The sequence below is a fragment of the Vicia villosa genome, linkage group LG4 (genome assembly GCF_029867415.1).
Source record: "Vicia villosa cultivar HV-30 ecotype Madison, WI linkage group LG4, Vvil1.0, whole genome shotgun sequence".
Classification (NCBI taxonomy): domain Eukaryota; kingdom Viridiplantae; phylum Streptophyta; class Magnoliopsida; order Fabales; family Fabaceae; genus Vicia; species Vicia villosa.
This window is the reverse complement of record NC_081183.1, coordinates 35,359,862-35,378,511: the sequence shown is the minus strand read 5'-3', so window position 1 is coordinate 35,378,511 and position 18,650 is coordinate 35,359,862. Positions and strand designations below refer to the sequence as shown.

The window sequence follows — 18,650 nt, the reverse complement described above, 5'->3', positions numbered from 1 at the left end:
TTATCACAAGAGACGATACAGAGGGTATCTAGCATCTCAAATACTTCTTAGGCATTGAAGTTTCCCAATCCTCTGTAGTTATCTTCTCATGATTCTTTGTTGGACACCTATTCAAAAAATATACAATTGTGGACACTGTAACGCCCGTAATTTAATTAATTAGTTAATTAAATTATTTAAGAATTTATTTATTGGAATTTGTATAAGTTGGGAATTATCAGTATTATTACTAAGAAGCATTATTGGATTTAAAAAGGTGGTTTAATGGTGTTATTATTATTGAGAGAATTATAGTACTATTATTAGTTAATGAATTTTATTGGTTGGTGTTATTAAATTAGAGGTGTGCAAATAATAGGCCCATTAAGGAGTTTATGAGAAAATACTATCATTTGGTTTAGTATAAGAAAATAAGGAGATATATAAGGGTTTTTGGTTGTTGTTATCAGAAGAGAAAGAGAAAGAATAAGGGTTTTTTGGAAAAGGGGGCAGTACTAGTGAAGAGCAAAGAGGATTGGAAGAGGAGAATACGTAGAGTGCAATCAGAGGCAATTAGCTATACCGAACCGGAAATCGTTAGAATGCCCTTCGATCCAAGGTAAGGGTGGGGTTCGATCTCTATAAGCGGGATTATGATAAATCGTATGTGGGGTTAGGTTATATGATTTTATGCCATGGATTGCTTGTTGATTTTGTATTGTTTTGATTCAATGAGAAATTGTTGGTTCTGTTGATTTTCTAGTTGTCTGTTGATTGGTGGTGAAATATTGAAGTTGTTGTTTCTATGATGATTTGTGTTGTTACATCATTGTTGTGTTGGTTTTGTGAATCGATCGGCAAAAAAAAATTACAGAAAGTTGATAGGCGTAGAGTTGCTGGAAAACGTAGGAAGAAGATGAAGTTGGAGCTTATGGCGGGGCCCCCATAAGGCTGGGATGGGCGCCCCTGTGAGTGCATTAAGGGGCAGGGGCCATGATACATGGGGTGGGTGCCCCATAGCTTGTGGTGGGGGCCACACTTCCCAGGATGGGCGCCCTATACATGTGGGTGAGGGCCACATCTTTATTTTATTAACTTTTTGTGAATTAAGCACCTGAAAGTATTCTAAACATAACTTCCACTGTTTCTACTAACTCCATATATCATTGAAGCCATCTTACTTCGATCTATGCTTTTAGCTAGATATTTTTGAAAACTTTGATCATTTTGTTTTATGATACTATCAGAACTAGTTGAAACTTTTGAGTTAGAATATTTCTAAGTTTGTTATAACTAGTTTTTAATAATCGAGTTTAAAAAGATTTTCTTTTAACTTAGATTTGTCTACTTTTAGTTTTCTAGATTCTTCAGAATCAGATACTAGACCATGTTTCAGGTTCTTGTATTTGATTTGAAGTTTCTGATATTTTTCAAGAATTTCTGATAAGCTATCTTCTAATTGAGATCTAGAAAAGTTAGAGAATATCTCTTCTTCTGAGTCTGATTCTGATTCGTATGAGCTAGCATCGCTTGATATACTAGCCATCAAGGCAATGTTGGCACGTTCATCTTCTGATTCTGATTCTCCTCTAGAAGATTCTGAATCGTCCCATGTAGCCATAAGACTTTTCTTCTTTTCTTTGTTAAAACTCTTCTTTGGCTTTTCCCTCTATTGTTTGGGACAGTTACTTTTGTAGTGACCATGTTCCTTGTATTCGTAAGACCATTTACAATGGTTGAAAAACTCAACACCCACTTTTTCAACTCCCAACACTCCACATCATTTTCTCTTTCTTCCACCTAATAACTCAACACCCATTCAACTTTTACCCTCTCCAATGGTTTTTCACTCAACACCCTACCCCACCACTTTTTATTTTCATATTCTTATTTAAATTTTATTTTTATTTTTATGATTACATAAAATTACAATTATCGATTAAAATTAAATTAAAATAATAAATACTTAATAATTTATTTTTTAATTTTTTGTAATAAAAACAAAAATTTATTTAAATAATTGGATACGATACAAATCATCTTAAATTAATTTAAAATACAACACACAATTAACGTAATTAGTACGTTACAAATAATTTAAAATGCAATACAACACACAAGTAACGTAATTAGTACGATACAAATAATTTAAAATGCAATACAACACACAAATAATTCAATCACGGAACATTCCAAACTTTGTCCATATGTGCTTCACTAGATCGGCTTGCAATTCTTGATGAACATTTGGATCACGGAACTCTGATCTAGCACGCACTTGATTTGCAAAAGCGGGTAACACCTCGGTCGAGTATGGTTGTGGTGCACTAGATCCACTTTCCCCAGATTGCTCAAAATCGGTCCAACGTTGAGAATATGAATCTCGTTCATCCTCAACAATCATATTATGTAATATGATGCATGACCTCATGATGATACCCAAATCAGCTATGTCCCACAAGCGAGCTGGTTCACGGATGATTTTAAATCGAGCTTGGAGCACTCCAAATGCACGTTCGACGTCCTTCCGACATCCCTCCTAAAATTTTGCAAATAATTTATCGGGTTCACTTTGAGGAAGTCTAATCGATTTGACGAAAGTTGGATAAGAAGGGTAGATACCATTAGCTAGATAGTATGCCATATTATATGGACGTTGATTCACAAAGAAATTCACACTTGGAGCCTTTCCCTGTTCCACGTCATCAAACACTGGTGACCGGTCTAGAACGTTTATATCGTTCAACGTTCCCGGACATCCAAAAAAGGCATGCCAGATCCATAGGTCATGAGATGCAACTGCTTCAAGAATAACTGTGGTGGTTCCCTTATCCCCTCTAGTAAATTGTCCTTCCCATGCTTTAGGACAATTTTTCCACTCCCAGTGCATGCAGTCAATACTCCCAATCATCCCTGGGAACCCCCGCATTTCACTAACATGCAGTATTCTTTGCAGGTCATCTTGGGTTGGTGCTCTCAGATACACTTGCTCGTACAAGCGTATGATTCCTTTACAGAATCTACGTAAGCACTCCAATGCTGTAGTACCTCCTATTTTGATGTACTCATCGACCGCATCTGCTGCAACACCATATGCTAACATTCGCATTGCTGTGGTACATTTTGCTAAGGGTGATATACCTTCTTTATTGGCTGCATCAACTCGCTGGGTGAAGTAGTTATCACTACTTGAAAGGTCCCCAACGATTCGAAGGAAAACATTTTTTTTCATCCGGTACCGACGACGAAACATTGCATCGTCATATGTAGGCTCATTGGCAAAGTAGTCGTCAATTAGTCTTTGGTTTGCCGCTGCATGATCTCTATTGAGATATTTTCTACTACGAGGTGCATTATCTTCCGATATTTTGTTTCTACGCTCTCTAAATCGATTGACTATATAATTTTCTTCAATTTCACGATTTTGATTGTAGGCTGCGATATCAAAATGATATTGTGATGGATCCATTTTTTTGTGATATTGGAGGTAGATTGGATGGGATTTGGGATATTGGTACATAAATGGATGTATGAGTCCCTATATATAAATGGATGTGGGTGGTGGACCACTGACGGATTCGAAATAATTTATTGTATAGAGTTAATTATCAGATAAGGAATAGATTCGAATTGGGTGGTGGACCACTGACGGATTCGAAATAATTTATTGTATAGAGTTAATTATCAGATAAGGAATAGATTCGAAATAGGTGGTGGACCACTGACAGATTCGAAATAATTTATTGTATAGAGTTAATTATCAGATAAGGAATATATTCGAATTGGGTGGTGGACCACTGACGGATTCGAAATAATTTATTGTATAGAGTTAATTATCAGACAAGGAATATATTCGAATAGATTCGACAATAATTAAAGCAAACACTACACTGGCATATTGAAACAACAATAATTAAAGCAAACACTACACTGACATATAGATTCGACAATAATTAAAGCAAACACTACGCTGACATATTGAAACAACAATAATTAAAGCAAACACTACACTGACATATTGAAACAACAATAATTAAAGCAAACACTACACTGACAAATACTTCATTGAAATTAATTATCAAACAGTTCTGCCTCAAACTTTTTCAACAGTTGGTTCTTCCGGTCATCTAGATGCTCTTCGGAAGTTAGCTTTAGATACATCTTCATTTTCTTGGTTTTAGTCTTTTCCAAGGCTATATTGTTAGCCTGTTGTTGCATCAAGGCTATGTTGTCCACAGTGGCGGATCCAGAACTTTTCTATGGTGGGGGCTTAAAAATAATGGATATATTTTGACTAAAGAAAAATATTTCAAATTGTTCCAAAATACATAATATAACGACAAAAAAAGTTAAAATACAAAAAAAAAACTTACAATTGTCCTCTACGAGTTTTCATATTTTGAAAATGTTCAATGATTTTTTTATTGTCCACTTCATCAAATATGTCACTCTCTATATATGTAACAAAACAATCATTCAACCACTCATCTCCCATACAACTGCATAAACCATTCTTCACAAAATGACTCAATTAGACAAAGTCACAGACTCGCAAAACTAAATTGATGTTGAACTTGAACTCTTGAATGAAATAATGGAAAAGGAAGAAACAAAAAAAGTGTTATGTCAAAATGTGAGAGTAAACCGTAAGAATTGTGAGAGAATGTGAATAAAGTTAAGAGAGAGAATGAGTAGAGATTGTAATTGAATTTGAAAAATTAAAACAATTAAAAAAAATAGAAATAGTAAATGGTAATAATTAAGAAAAGAATTTGAAGAATTAAAGTAGGATTGGGTAGATACATAATACACGTTAGTGGGTTTGTTGGAGTTATATGAGGGCTGAACAAATAATTAATACTAATTATTAAAAGATTTTTTTTTGTTTTGTGGGGTCATGAGCCCCCAATCTCCCCAATGTGAATCCGCCCCTGGTTGTCCAATCGTTCAAGCTCTTTCGTATTGAATTCTTTGTATTCAGCCCATTCTTTGTCCACCACCTCCGAGGCATATTCCTTGCTTTTCTTTTTACCCTTTTTTTTAGCTGCCTCCCTTCCTATAGGACGAGCACTGGATTCTACAGTGTTTGAGCCACATGCATCACTCTCACGGGATCTCTTAGATCCACTACTTCCTGAGCCAATATTTCCTCCTACTTGACTATCATAACGTGGTTGATCACGGAGAGCGTGCCATTCTTCCATTAAAGTGAATCTAACATTCTTCCCACATGCATATAATTCCTGCGCTTTTGCCAAAACATCATTCTCCGACCAACCACTTCCTTGCATACGCTTAGCGCCATCATAAGCGCCAATCCATTTACCCAACACTTTGTTCATATAATTAAAACGGTTTCGGCATGCAGGTCCATCACGCGGAGGATTGAATGAGCAATGCTCATTACAATACTCAGCAATTTTACCCCAATATGTTTCACCTTTCTGGTTTCTCCCGACAACACTGCTTGTTCCAAATTTAATCCACCCACTAATTAGCACCAAATTTTGTTCAGTGTTCCATGTTGGTTGCTGAGTTTTCCTGCTCTTAGGAGTTGAATCCTCTGAATTTGGAGCGACTTCATTAGAAACTATCATGCCACCAATAGTTAGTTGTGTTGAAAACTCGGGAAATTCAGGAACACCACCACTTGGAAAATTTGCATTCGCCATTGTCACATAACCATTAAACGGGGGTGTTTGAGATGGATTTCTCGGCATAGATCCATAATATGGTTGAAAGTTTGGAACAGAGGATGACTGGTTGAAATTTGGTGGAAAACCAAAATTAGGTATGTTTTGAGGATGTTGGTTGGAAAATTGATTTGGATTTTGATAATAGTTGGGATTTTGATAATTGTTGGGATTTTGAAAATTGTTGGGATTTTGGTTAAATGGAAAATTAGCAGAATTTTGAGTGTTAAAATGATTATTGGGATCCATTTCACTAAAAAAAGACACTTAACTTAAAAAAAAACACTAATAGAAAGATAATAATAGAGAAAGATAGTGAAAAACTTGGTGTTTTTTTCTGTGTCCAAATCAAATGAACCAAGTCTCTATTTATAGAGAAAAAAAATCATGAATTTTGGTATAAAAAAAAAAAAATTAATTTGCAACGAAATAATTGAGTTCAAAGTATTAAATGGATAAAAATCTGGCCAGCCAATCAGAAACAGCCAAGTGGCATTAATTATCTCTTTTCTCTTTCTCTCTCCGCGTGGGATAAAGCCCACTCTCACTGCCAGAGAGTGGCTCACACGCGCCAGCTTTGGACCAGTGAGGCGCTGCCACGTCAGCCTCTGGGACAGATTAATTGGTGTTGAGTTTATTCAACATCTCTCTCCTCCAACACACACTCAACACCACTTTACACACACCATTACACATCATTTTCCCATGTTGACTTCAATTCAACTCCCCATTGCACTTGGTCTAACATACAATTTCCTTGCTTCTAGACTTTCTGTATCTAAAAGATGATCCAGGGTGATCGTATGATCTTCTGGGGTTTTTGAACATCTTTTGTCTGTACTTCCAGAGTTGTTGGACCTTTTGGAGAGAAGAGATAGTTCATCTTCTTCTGATGAGGAGCCTCCAGAACTTTCTTCTTTTGCCTGAAAAAGCGTTAGTTTTGAACTTATTTTTAGATTTAAGAGCAAAAGACTTACCTTTTTTTGGGGTTCATCTTCTTCGAGTTCTATCTCGTGACTTCTCAAGGAATTGATAAGTTCTTCAAGGGATATTGCGTTCAAATTCTTGGCAAGCTTCAAAGCTGTGACCATGGGTCTCCATTTCTTTGGTAAGCTTATGATGATTTTCTTTACATGATCAGGTGTTGAGTATCCTTTGTCCAACAACAAGAATTTGAAACCTTGAGAACATCGTCTCAACTGTTTCATCTTCTTCCATTTTGAAAGATTCGTACTTCTGAATGAGTGCAAGGGCTTTGGTCTCTTTGACTTGAGTGTTGCCTTCATGCGTCATTCTTAGAGAATCAAAAATATTTTTGGCAGAATCATTGTTTGTGATCTTCTCATACTCTAAGTATGAAATAGCACTTAGAAGTATGGTTCTGGCCTTGTGATGGTTTTTGAACTCTTTCTTCTGTTGATCAGTCATATTTTTTCTTTCAATCTTTTGACCACTTTTGTTTACCGGATGTTTGTAACCATCCGTTACCATATCCCAGAGATCAACGTCATGAGCTAGAAAGAAACTCTCAATTCAGTCTTTCCAGTAATGAAAGTTCTATCCATCGAACGTTGGTGGTCTGCCATTGATTTTATCTATATCATCATAGTTATCATTGTTATTGTTTTTAACTGGTTCCGCCATAGTGTTTTTATTTTAGGATCTTTTTCTGACACAGTTAAGTGTATGCACCCAGAACCAGACGCTCTATTGCCAATTGAAGAAACGAAAAACACAATAAGGGGGGTTGGATTAGGTTTTTAAACAAATTAAAAACTTATGACACGTTTGGTTATCCTGGTTCATTTGAACTCAAACTACTCCAGTCCACCTTGTTAAGGTGATTTCTCCTCTCTCATATAATGTCTTAATCCACTAATCAAAACGATGATCACAAAATCACTTAAACAATTGTTTAAGTCTTCTCAAGAGCAACCATAATCAGTTTTCTTAAGGTAACTATTATATGATTACAACTTTTGTGTGTTTAAGGAATTGCTTCTAATAAGCTATATCACAGCTGTGATGTGTGCACAATTTTAAGCACAATATACAAATATGAATAATATAGAATGATAAAAAAATTTAGAGCTCTTTGAATTTGTGTGTGCGTTAGATCTGTTTTTCTTCAACGATGTCCTCTTTATACAGGGTTAGCTTTTGATCCATTGCAAGACATGTTTTCTTGTTTTGGAATGTTAATGAAATGTTGATTAACGCTATTTCCAAAAATGAAGATTTTGTCCGCTGTAATTAATTTTCAGCCGTTACGAATTGATCTTGCATTGACGATTGTAATGTTATAGATTTTCTGATCATCAGAGTATTCTTTGCAGCTTGTTTTGTTGGTGCTTGAAGCGTTTTAAGTATCACAGTTTACGAATTTCTCATTTGTCTTCGGAACTTCTTGTTCTTGTAAACTTACTTTGATCTCTAGAACTTCTTGTTCTTGTATACTTCCCTCAATGTCTAGAACTTCTTATTCTTGTAAACTTCTTTCAATGCAGCCTCCTGCTTTTGAAAAATCATTGTCTTTATTCTTGTAAAGTTCTCTCAATGCAGCCTTCTACTTCTGAGAAATCACTTTAACATGCTTCAAAACTTCTGCAAGTTAAACTATACGATTAGAGTGCATATTTATTCTTATTGAAAATTATGTGTTTGTTATCATCAAAGCTCTTTCAAAGATGTAGAACCAAACTATGTTCTAACATCCTTACCCAAATGAGTGCCCAAATTACAAAAAGCATCTCAAGAAGAAATAAGTCCAGACGAAGTCAAACCTTCTCAACAATGGCAATCTTCAGTTCATTACTGCTTGTTCATTTGTAATATTTCTTCTTGTCAAGTAACTATTTGCATGTAAAACTTGTTTATTTTTTGAATGAAAATGATAATGTAATAAATATGTTTGTTTCAAAGTAATCCATTCGTATTCACTCATAAAATTTCTTTCTTGCATTACGACACCAACTTCACTAATCTCTTTCTTAGGCAAAGATTGGAGGGAGGATGATGAAAATACGATATCAAAAAAGTTTCACAGTATTGCTTTTGAATAAAAACCCTGCTGAAGATTTAAGGCATTATTTCAAATCCCCAAACACCAGAGATATAAGGGAGATACATCCTTGTCAACCCCTTTGAGCCTTGAAGTAGGAGTTTCTTTTCTATACAAAAAAAAACCGTCACGTTTAACCAGGGGTAAGGTAGTCTTCAGTTAATTTAAAAACTATAGATAGAGACAATGGCTCGAGTCGTATTGTTAGACGTTGGCCTGAGGATCTAGAGGGGGGGTGAATAGATCTCACAGAGTTTTTCGGAATTATTTCGAACTAAAGCGAAAGCGGTTCTGAATCGACTTGCGTCTATTCTGGACCGTTATTGCAAGGGTCGTATATGTGACAAAACCACAAGATAATTGAGATTAACGATGAAGTGATATGTTATCGAATCAATACGTTTCACAGCTGAAAATCAATTTACTTCTAAGTTGACAAACTTTGGTTTGCAATGCAGTAATAATGGAATAAGCAAAAAGACAAACACTTGGTGATAATGTTCAAATTGATGATGATTCAAGATGTGGTGAATTGTGATGTTTATGCAGAACCTTAATTCACAATTTTAACACTTGAATCGTTAATCAATTTTGCAATTATGACCAAATATGAACAGAACGTAAATGAAAAGATAAAAGCGACAAGAACGCGATATTTGTTCAGGCAGTTCGTCGATCGTCCTCGCTACGACTACGTCTGCCCCCAATTCCAAATTGAAATTGGGAAATCTTCCATTAATGTTGAAAGCAGTTTATACAAAGAAGAAAACAAAGCGATAAACAATAAACCGAATTTGTCGATCCTTTGAATCTTCTTCCCCTTTAATCTTGAGTCAGATCAAGGTGATCCAAGATCTTCACTTGATCCCTTTTCTGCAGTGTCTTGAATTGCCTTGAACCCTTGTTCTTCAATCTTCACACTCAGATGGATCCTCGATGAAACCTCTTGATAAAACCCCCAAGAAACACCTATCTTGGAGGACAAAACCCTCGGATTTTATTCACCAAAAACCCCACAAATCTTCACCCACTAGGAATCTTCAATTCTGTTCCATGGACGTTATCGAACTCGATCACTAACCCTCAACGCAAGAATGATTATGTGTAATTGTGTTAGAGATGACGAAGAACGAAGACGAGAAGCCTTTGTGTATCTTTCAGTCGTTGGTGTTGCTTCAATAATTGAACCATGGACAATATATATGAGAGCTTATCAGTTGGAGCAGAGAGGAACAGAAATTTTGGCATTTTTGATCAATTAGGTCGACCTCTTATGGTGCTTAGGTCGACCTAGCAAAGGTGCATTAGTTTTGAATGATATTTGCTCCCAGTTAGGTCGACCTGTTAGGGAAGTAGGTCGACCAGAATTCTCTTCAAGTGCGTTTTGGGACATTTCTTCAATTTAGGTCGACCTAGTTGATGTGTGGGTCGACCTAGCAGAAGTGTATGGAATTTTCTCCATTTTAGGTCGACCTGGGTTGACAGTAGGTCGACCTAACTGCTGCTTTTCTGCATTCTTCTTGTTTTGTTTGTGTTGAGTCGACCTATATGCATAGTAGGTCGACCTGCTCTGTCATAAGTGATCAATGCTTGCTTTTCTTTGAGTTCTTCTGCTTGTGCCTTGTTGCTTGTATGCTTGTTGAGTTTGCCATGAATCAAAAACATCTTTGTGAGTGTGATCTTGTATTCACATACTCCCCCTTTTTGATGATGGCAAACCGATAGTAGAAGCTTTGGCAATAAGTGGTAAAAGCTCCCCCGTACACTCAGCATCTATTCACTCAGCTGAGCTCCCCCGTACCCTCAGCATCTATCTCCCCCTTTGACAACATCAAAAGAGATACAAGAAAAAAACAGAAGAATAACGAGAGAAACATAGATAAAAATACCAGCATTCATAATAATAGATAAAATGTAGATAGTGAAACCATGAGAACCAAACATGTTTAAAGGTACACTTTACCATATATGATAATCCAAGAAAAGAAAAAGCACAGTACGACAATATGTAAGAACATAACATAAGGATAATGAAATGAAATGCAATAATATGATGATATGATGGAGAATGCATCCTAACGCCTGCCCCTTCTTCCTCTTCCTCTTTGAAATGTATGAGGACGATCCTCTTCAACTTGTTCCAACAAATCAAGCACAGATAGATTGAGAGTGTTGAAGCTTTGGCTTATGTTGGCATGACGATGCAATGCCGTTTCCTCAAACTGATTCTGTCTTAGAGTCGAGTTGGAGGCAAAAGTCTCAAAATCGCTTTTGTGGTCTTGAACTAAGTTGTACAACGATTGATATTGTCGTTGTTGTTCGTCATAGCGATCTTGTTGGAGCTGTTGCATTTGTTGGAATTGGAGCTGTTGTGTGTCGAAGTGTTGTTGTTGTAGGAGTTGCATATTCTCTAACATGGAAATGATGTTGGTTTGATCCGGCGGAGGTGGAGCCGTGTATCCCTAAGGGATATCCTCTTGTTGTGGAGGAACATATCTCCAATTTGCATCCGTATCTTGTGCAACATCTTCCATGTGGTGATCATCATCATTTGCATTGTCTTGATCAAGTCCTTCTTCTTCATTTCCTGCATTGTTTCCAAACTCCGTGGGATCATCATAATTGTAAATAACCTTCCCGGTTCCCTTTTGAATGAGATAGTAGGTTTTCCTAACTGGATTCCAATGGTATCCCATAAGAGTCAAGGTGGTTTGTGAGAATTCTTGAGATTGGTGTATGCTGATGTAGTGTAAGTGATCAAGCCGCATGCCGAAGTGATTGACAATTGTTTGAATGATTGATCCATAACACAGGGCTGTAGTTTTCTGTTGGACCTCATGAAACTTAGCAGCAAGGAAGTAAGGCCAATGTATACGCGTTCTGTTTTGCAGCAGATACATGAGCACAACTTCATTCCTTTCAATTCTTGAGTACCCTCCTGCTCTTGGTCGAATGATTCTTGAGATGACCCAATTTAGGAGCCTAGGATCTCGCTTCAGGTGACCGGCTGTTATTGTTTCATTAGGTTTGTCAAAGACGGAAGGGTCTTTGAGGATAGACTTCATGTAGGCCACATGGTCATAGTTTCCCGGTACATCCCCGTCTTCCATACAGAATTCATCACCTACAATTTTGAGACCAAAGATACTAATCCAAGCCCGTTTGTCAACAACATGCGACCTAGAGCCCATTTTGAATCGGAAATTACAACCATCCCCTTTTGTAAATCCTGCATAGAAAGCCCTGACGGTATTTTCACAGTACGGAGTATCACATTGCACTAAGGGATGAATATTTTGATGTTCAATCAAAGCAGCGACATCGGGGATATGCATGTTTTTGACAAGATTTGGATCATAGGTATATTGCTTAACAATTTTTCTTTTCATCTGCCATTTCTCAAAATTTTCCCTACAATCAGGATGAACAAGAGCACTTACCGGTTGAGATGATGAACCAGAGGCAATTTCCTTTCCCTTTCTTGATTTTGGAGGCATGGTTGTTGAGTAGTAGAGTGAGAGAGATGGTCTTTGACACTCTTTGAACTTGAGGAATTAGGGTTGGCCGTACACAATGATATGAGAATGAGTGGGAATGAAAAGAGGAAAGATTATGAATGAATAGGGATGGGTCGGGTCGACCAACAGACCCAATTTTGGGAATTTTTGAAGCAGTAGGTCGACCTAATTTAGGGCTGGGTCGACCTAACAGAGAAGCCTTTAAAAAATTGCAGATTAGGTCCACCTAAAAGGAGGGTAGGTCGACGTAACTGGGCATTTTGGCTGGTATGTTGAAAAATGACTTGTGTAGGTCGACTCAGATGCAAGGTAGGTCAACCTAAGTTGCTTCAAATGTTTGAAATGCCTTAGGGATGTTACTATATGATGCATTTATGCTTAGTTACTTGCTTGTATGCCCAAAACATGATATGTTATGAATGGAGATGATAGACACATATATGTAATTGAGATATATGGATAAACATACATGAAGTCACTATAAGCATGTTAATTGATAGCATATTATAGTATCAATAAAATTTTTGGAAGTGAACAATAAACATGTTACCGCTTTCTCAATGTGTAGGTGTTTTGTCATCATTGTGTGGAATCCTCTTGTCAGTGTGCCATACTCCTAGATTTGATGATGAATTGTCTGGATAGAATGTTTCATGACTTGATTGCTTGATTTTGCGAAAAACTCTTCTAGTATCGATTACTTGATGTTCTCCCGGATGCGGGACAGGGTCCCAAACATTATTCTGCTTAGAATAGGTTTAAATTTCCTTGCAATGCAATTTGCCAATTGCACATCAAGTAATGCGTCCTTTGTGTTTTTCGGGTTAACTTGCATTTGTGATGTATCATATACATTAGTGGTGGCCAGGTCACCTACATTTCCTTTGCCCAGTATAGTTCTTCATAGATGACATACCAAAAGTGATATGTCTCCCTTTATGTGTCTTGAGCATCAGCTATCAAGGAACCACCACCTTTCGGCGATGTCAAGACACTTTTCCTGCAAAATTAATTTAGAATGGAAGGTCCCCAATCTTCATTGGGTCCTAGGTGGTGAGTACAGAAGTTGTTGCACTTAGGCAACCATTGAAATACTCCTTTAGGAACTAAAATCCTCCTAAATTTGCATTTTTCAATGGTATGACCCTTTTTGCAACAATAATGACAGGTAATATGATGAGAATATGCTGTTTTGCTAGTTGATACTTTTGGTACAAAAGTGTATTTACTATATAAAGGAGTATACGATCTTTTGAACTTATTTGGATCAACCGCAAAGGTCACTTTTGGTTGTAGAGCCTTGTCTAACTTGGCTTTTAGATCTCTTACTTCTTTTTGCCAAATGTGACATGTCTCACAACCAAACCATGATGTAGGATCTATTTCAACTTTATCCTTTTGAATGTCTAGCATAGATTGTTTTAAAGCTTCCATATCCTTTTCGGTTTTCTCAACTTTTGATTCAAGATATGAAAAGATTTTCTTATTTGAGGCCAAAAGTTTGAAAGCTTTAATTGCATCTCTATGTAATTCTTCAAAAGCAAGTTTTAGTTGAGAATGAGATACCTTATCTACGAGTTCAGGTTTAAGATGACTTACAGCTTTCTTTTTCTTGTGTTGATGAGCCATAAAACATAGGTTTGCTGATTTTTCTTCATCGCTTGATGAGCTTTCACTAGATGAATCACTTTCCCATGCTATGTAGGCTCTCTTAGATTTGTTATGACCTTTGCTTTGGTTCTTCTCTTTTTCCTTCTTAAGGTATGGACAATCCGGTTTGTAGTGACCGACTTTCCCACAATTAAAGCAAGGGCCTTTGATTTTTCCTTTGTTGTCGTCATCTTGTTTGAACTTGTTTGATTGCTTTCTATAGTTGATCAAGCCTTTGTCAGAATTTTTTGCTCCATTTTTCTTTAGATATTTGTTGTATCTTCGCACAAACAGTCCCATTTCCTCATCATCGGAGTCTTCGTCATCACTTGTATCACTATCCTCTAGCTCTTGTCTTGAGGTCTTGGAGCTTGAAGCTTTTAGAGCTATTGACTTCTTCTCTACCTCTTTCTCCATGTTCTTTTCTTTCTTTGCCCTTTTCTCATGCATGTCAAGACATTTAAGGTGTTGTTCATGTTCCTCTAGTTTACCAAAGAGAGTGGTAATGTCTAAAGTGTTTAGATCATTTGCTTCCTTTATTGCTGTAACCTTGGGTTGCCATTCCCTGTTCAAGCATCTTAAGATTTTGTTAGTAGCAACTACATTGGAAACAGGTCTATCAAGAGAATTTAACCGATTTTTCAGGTGAACGAATCTCTTCTGCATGTTTTTGATGGATTCACCATCTTCCATGTGGAAGAGTTCGAACTCTTGAGTTAACGTATTGATCCTAGCTAGTTTGACATCATCCGTTCCCTCGTGGGAAACTTGCAATGTGTCCCACATAGCTTTAGCGGATTTACAATGGGAAACGCGATAATATTCATCAACTCCTAGAGCTGAGATTAGAATGTTTCTCGCTTTCCAATCGTATGCATATCTCTTTTCATCTTCAGCATCCCAAGTATTTTCTGGTTTTGGAACAACTGCACCAGCTGCATTTGTCATGGTGATCTGAAAGGGACCATTGACAATAGCTGTCCAGATGTTTCTATCAATTGCATTGATGTGGACACACATACAATCCTTCCAATAGCCATAGTTTTCACCGTTGAAAACTGGAGCTCTATTGTGAGCCCCTTTAGGTCCGGAAGCCATCTTTCCAATAAGTGTTTCACGTAGCACGGAATAAACCAGAGCTCTTGATGCCACTTGTTAAACGCTCTAGAGGGGGGGTGAATAGATCTCACAGATTTTTTCGGAATTATTTCGAAATAAAGCGAAAGCGGTTCTGAATCGACTTGCGTCTATTCCGGACCGTTATTGCAAGGGTCGTATATGTGACAAAACCACAAGATAATTGAGATTAACGATGAAGTGATATGTTATCGAATCAATACGTTTCACAGCTGAAAATCAATTTACTTCTAAGTTGACAAACTTTGGTTTGCAATGCAGTAATAATGGAATAAGCAAAAAGACAAACACTTGGTGATAATGTTCAAATTGATGATGATTCAAGATGTGGTGAATTGTGATGTTTATGCAGAACCTTAATTCACAATTTTAACACTTGAATCGTTAATCAATTTTGCAATTATGACCAAATATGAACAGAACGTAAATGAAAAGATAAAAGCGACAAGAACGCGATATTTGTTCAGGCAGTTCGTCGATCGTCCTCGCTACGACTACGTCTGCCCCCAATTCCAAATTGAAATTGGGAAATCTTCCATTAATATTGAAAGCAGTTTATACAAAGAAGAAAACAAAGCGATAAACAATAAACCGAATTTGTCGATCCTTTGAATCTTCTTCCCCCTTAATCTTGAGTCAGATCAAGGTGATCCAAGAGCTTCACTTGATCCCTTTTCTGCAGTGTCTTGAATTGCCTTGAACCCTTGTTCTTCAATCTTCACACTCAGATGGATCCTCGATGAAACCTCTTGATAAAAACCCCCAAGAAACACCTATCTTGGAGGACAAAACCCTCGGATTTTATTCACCAAAAACCCCACAAATCTTCACCCACTAGGAATCTTCAATTCCGTTCCATGGACGTTATCGAACTCGATCACTAACCCTCAACGCAAGAATGATTATGTGTAATTTTGTTGGAGATGACGAAGAACGAAGATGAGAAGCCTTTGTGTATCTTTCAGTCGTTGGTGTTGCTTCAATAATTGAACCTTGGACAATATATATGAGAGCTTATCAGTTGGAGCAGAGAAGAACAGAAATTTTGGCATTTTTGATCAATTAGGTCGACCTCTTATGGTGCTTAGGTCGACCTAGCAGAGGTGCATTAGTTTTGAATGATATTTGCTCCCAGTTAGGTCGACCTGTTAGGGAAGTAGGTCGACCAGAATTCTCTTCAAGTGCGTTTTGGGACATTTCTTCAATTTAGGTCGACCTAGTTGATGTGTGGGTCGACCTAGCAGAAGTGTATGGAATTTTCTCCATTTTAGGTCAACCTGGGTTGACAGTAGGTCGACCTAACTGCTGCTTTTCTGCATTCTTCTTGTTTTGCTTGTGTTGAGTCGACCTATATGCATAGTAGGTCGACCTGCTCTGTCATAAGTGATCAATGCTTGCTTTTCTTTGAGTTCTTCTGCTTGTGCCTTGTTGCTTGTATGCTTGTTGAGTTTGCCATGAATCAAAAACATCTTTGTGAGTGTGATCTTGTATTCACACGTATCACAAGGATTCTTGTATGAATTAACCAAACAAAATCGTTTTAGGGTGGGTTGTGGTTTCAGGATCAATTTATAGAACAGAGAAAATTAGCGATAATTAAAATAAGCTAAAACGATTCATCTACTGTTTTGGTTTCTCAACTTATCATTGACCCAAATAATTCCCAATTTCTAAACGGATTCTATTCCCATTTCGATTATAATAACAATCATACAAGCGCAATTGATACTGTATGATGTATGTTCCTAATTTCTGAATTAAGCAAACGGGTTAGATATAACAATCGTGACTTAACCAAACACGATAAACATGCGCGGATTAAGCAAACGCGATTAAAGTATAGGAACATGCAATCATCAAAATAAATTAATCAACCCTAAGATAAATCGAATTAAGCAAACAAATATCAAAGAGAAGAATTGAAAGGAAATAGATTTTTATTTGAAATTAAAAGAACCTTAAAGTGTCGGCGGGAACCGATTATAGCAGATTAATCTCTTAGAATTAATTCTTCATTCAAGCGTACAAGCAAAAGTATTTTTTATCATGAATAGTAAATAATGTTACTGTAGCGAGGCCGCAAGTCTTATAAACAAAATAAGGTTTTCACTACTAACTCAAACTGGGTCGGAAACATAAAAGAAATCGGCCCAAAATTGGCTCAAAACTAAATATTTTATAACATCTGAAACTTCAACGCATTATTTGGGACTCATGCACTCTGAATCAGCTTTTGGTCTCAACATAAAAGTTGTAGCTCTTTCTCTTAGCTTTCCAAAGCATATCAGAATACACAAAATGGCATCTCGTAGCTCCAATTATGATTCGAATAGTGGACAGGTATCAAATAACCGCTAAAGCTGAAAACAACAAACGAAAATAGATTAAAAGCAAACAAAGACTTAATTCTAAAAATATAATAAAATAGTAAAATAAATAAAACAAACTAGAGAAATGCCTAAGTGAAAACAAAAGAGAATATGCATTCAAATGCACTGATCAAGACTCATGAACAACAATAGCATTTATATACTCATTCTAGGCTATAAACTCTTATTCGGTTAAAATTGCATCGATAGGTACTAATCTTGCACCCTAAGGATATCGTAAGAACATAAATCCGCAATTATGCAGTCATAAGCCTCCCTCCTATACAAACCAATCAAAAACATATTATTATGCATAAGCCTAACTTACTCATCCTCCTTTTTATTCTATTTCATTCTAGCGCAATCACATTAAGCCCGTTATCTATTCGCACACATGGTAAATAAGCCTGTTAGTGACTATGATCCATATCTTGTCAAAATTTTCAAAATTGACCATTCTAGCAACAACAATTTTTTCTTGAAGGTTCACAACCATTAGGAAAATTGACCAGATGAAGGTCACCTAACTTATAAGGCAGATTCCTATTCATATTTTTTTTATTCTTAATCAGCACGGGATCATTCACTTATTTGCATCACCTTAATTACTTAGTGTGTAATTTATAGATGGTGCTGACTGTTAGATAAACTAAAGAGCTATTAAAGGATGGGAACTCGAGGCTATGTCATAAGAAGTATTCAAATAATTTCCATATTCAGGAGATTTAAGGTGTTTAAACGATATTGATCTTGTAAAATTTTCCCAAGTCTCCACAATCTAAACTCGAATTAATCTATAGCCTAAAACTTTCAAAAGATGCATTGTGTTTCTAACTCTAAATTTTTTTATTTTTCGCTTAAAGAAAATAAAACAAAAACAAAGAAAACTAAAAGAAAACAAAACAAAGAAATGATTCCCTCCCCCACACTTAGAACATGCATTGTCCTCAATAAAAAGACATAAATATTAAAATAAGAGGGAGAGAAAAGAAAGAAGACAACCGAGCAGTCAAGCAGGATAAGTGATTGCATACACAACCTTTTCTAGTGAGGGCTCTTTTATAATCTCTCCTTCCAAAGTCAGGCTCTTGTGGAGCAGTTTTGGGTAGTGTCCATTGACCTTGAAATTTATTTTAGTGCCTTCACCTATTATTCCAAGATCAAAGAGCAATCTCCGAAAACTAAAAGTGTTGAATTTGCACGTGAAAATGATGTCATTTCTCACAACATCAAGGATCAATGG

The 18,650-nt window shown here is 36.6% G+C and overlaps 1 pseudogene; it reads right to left on the bottom strand.

Moving 5' to 3' along the window:
• Positions 1-2,155: 2,155 nt before the first annotated feature.
• On the bottom strand, positions 2,156-5,699 carry LOC131599053 (uncharacterized; annotated as a pseudogene).
• Between the last annotated feature and the right edge of the window lie 12,951 nt (positions 5,700-18,650).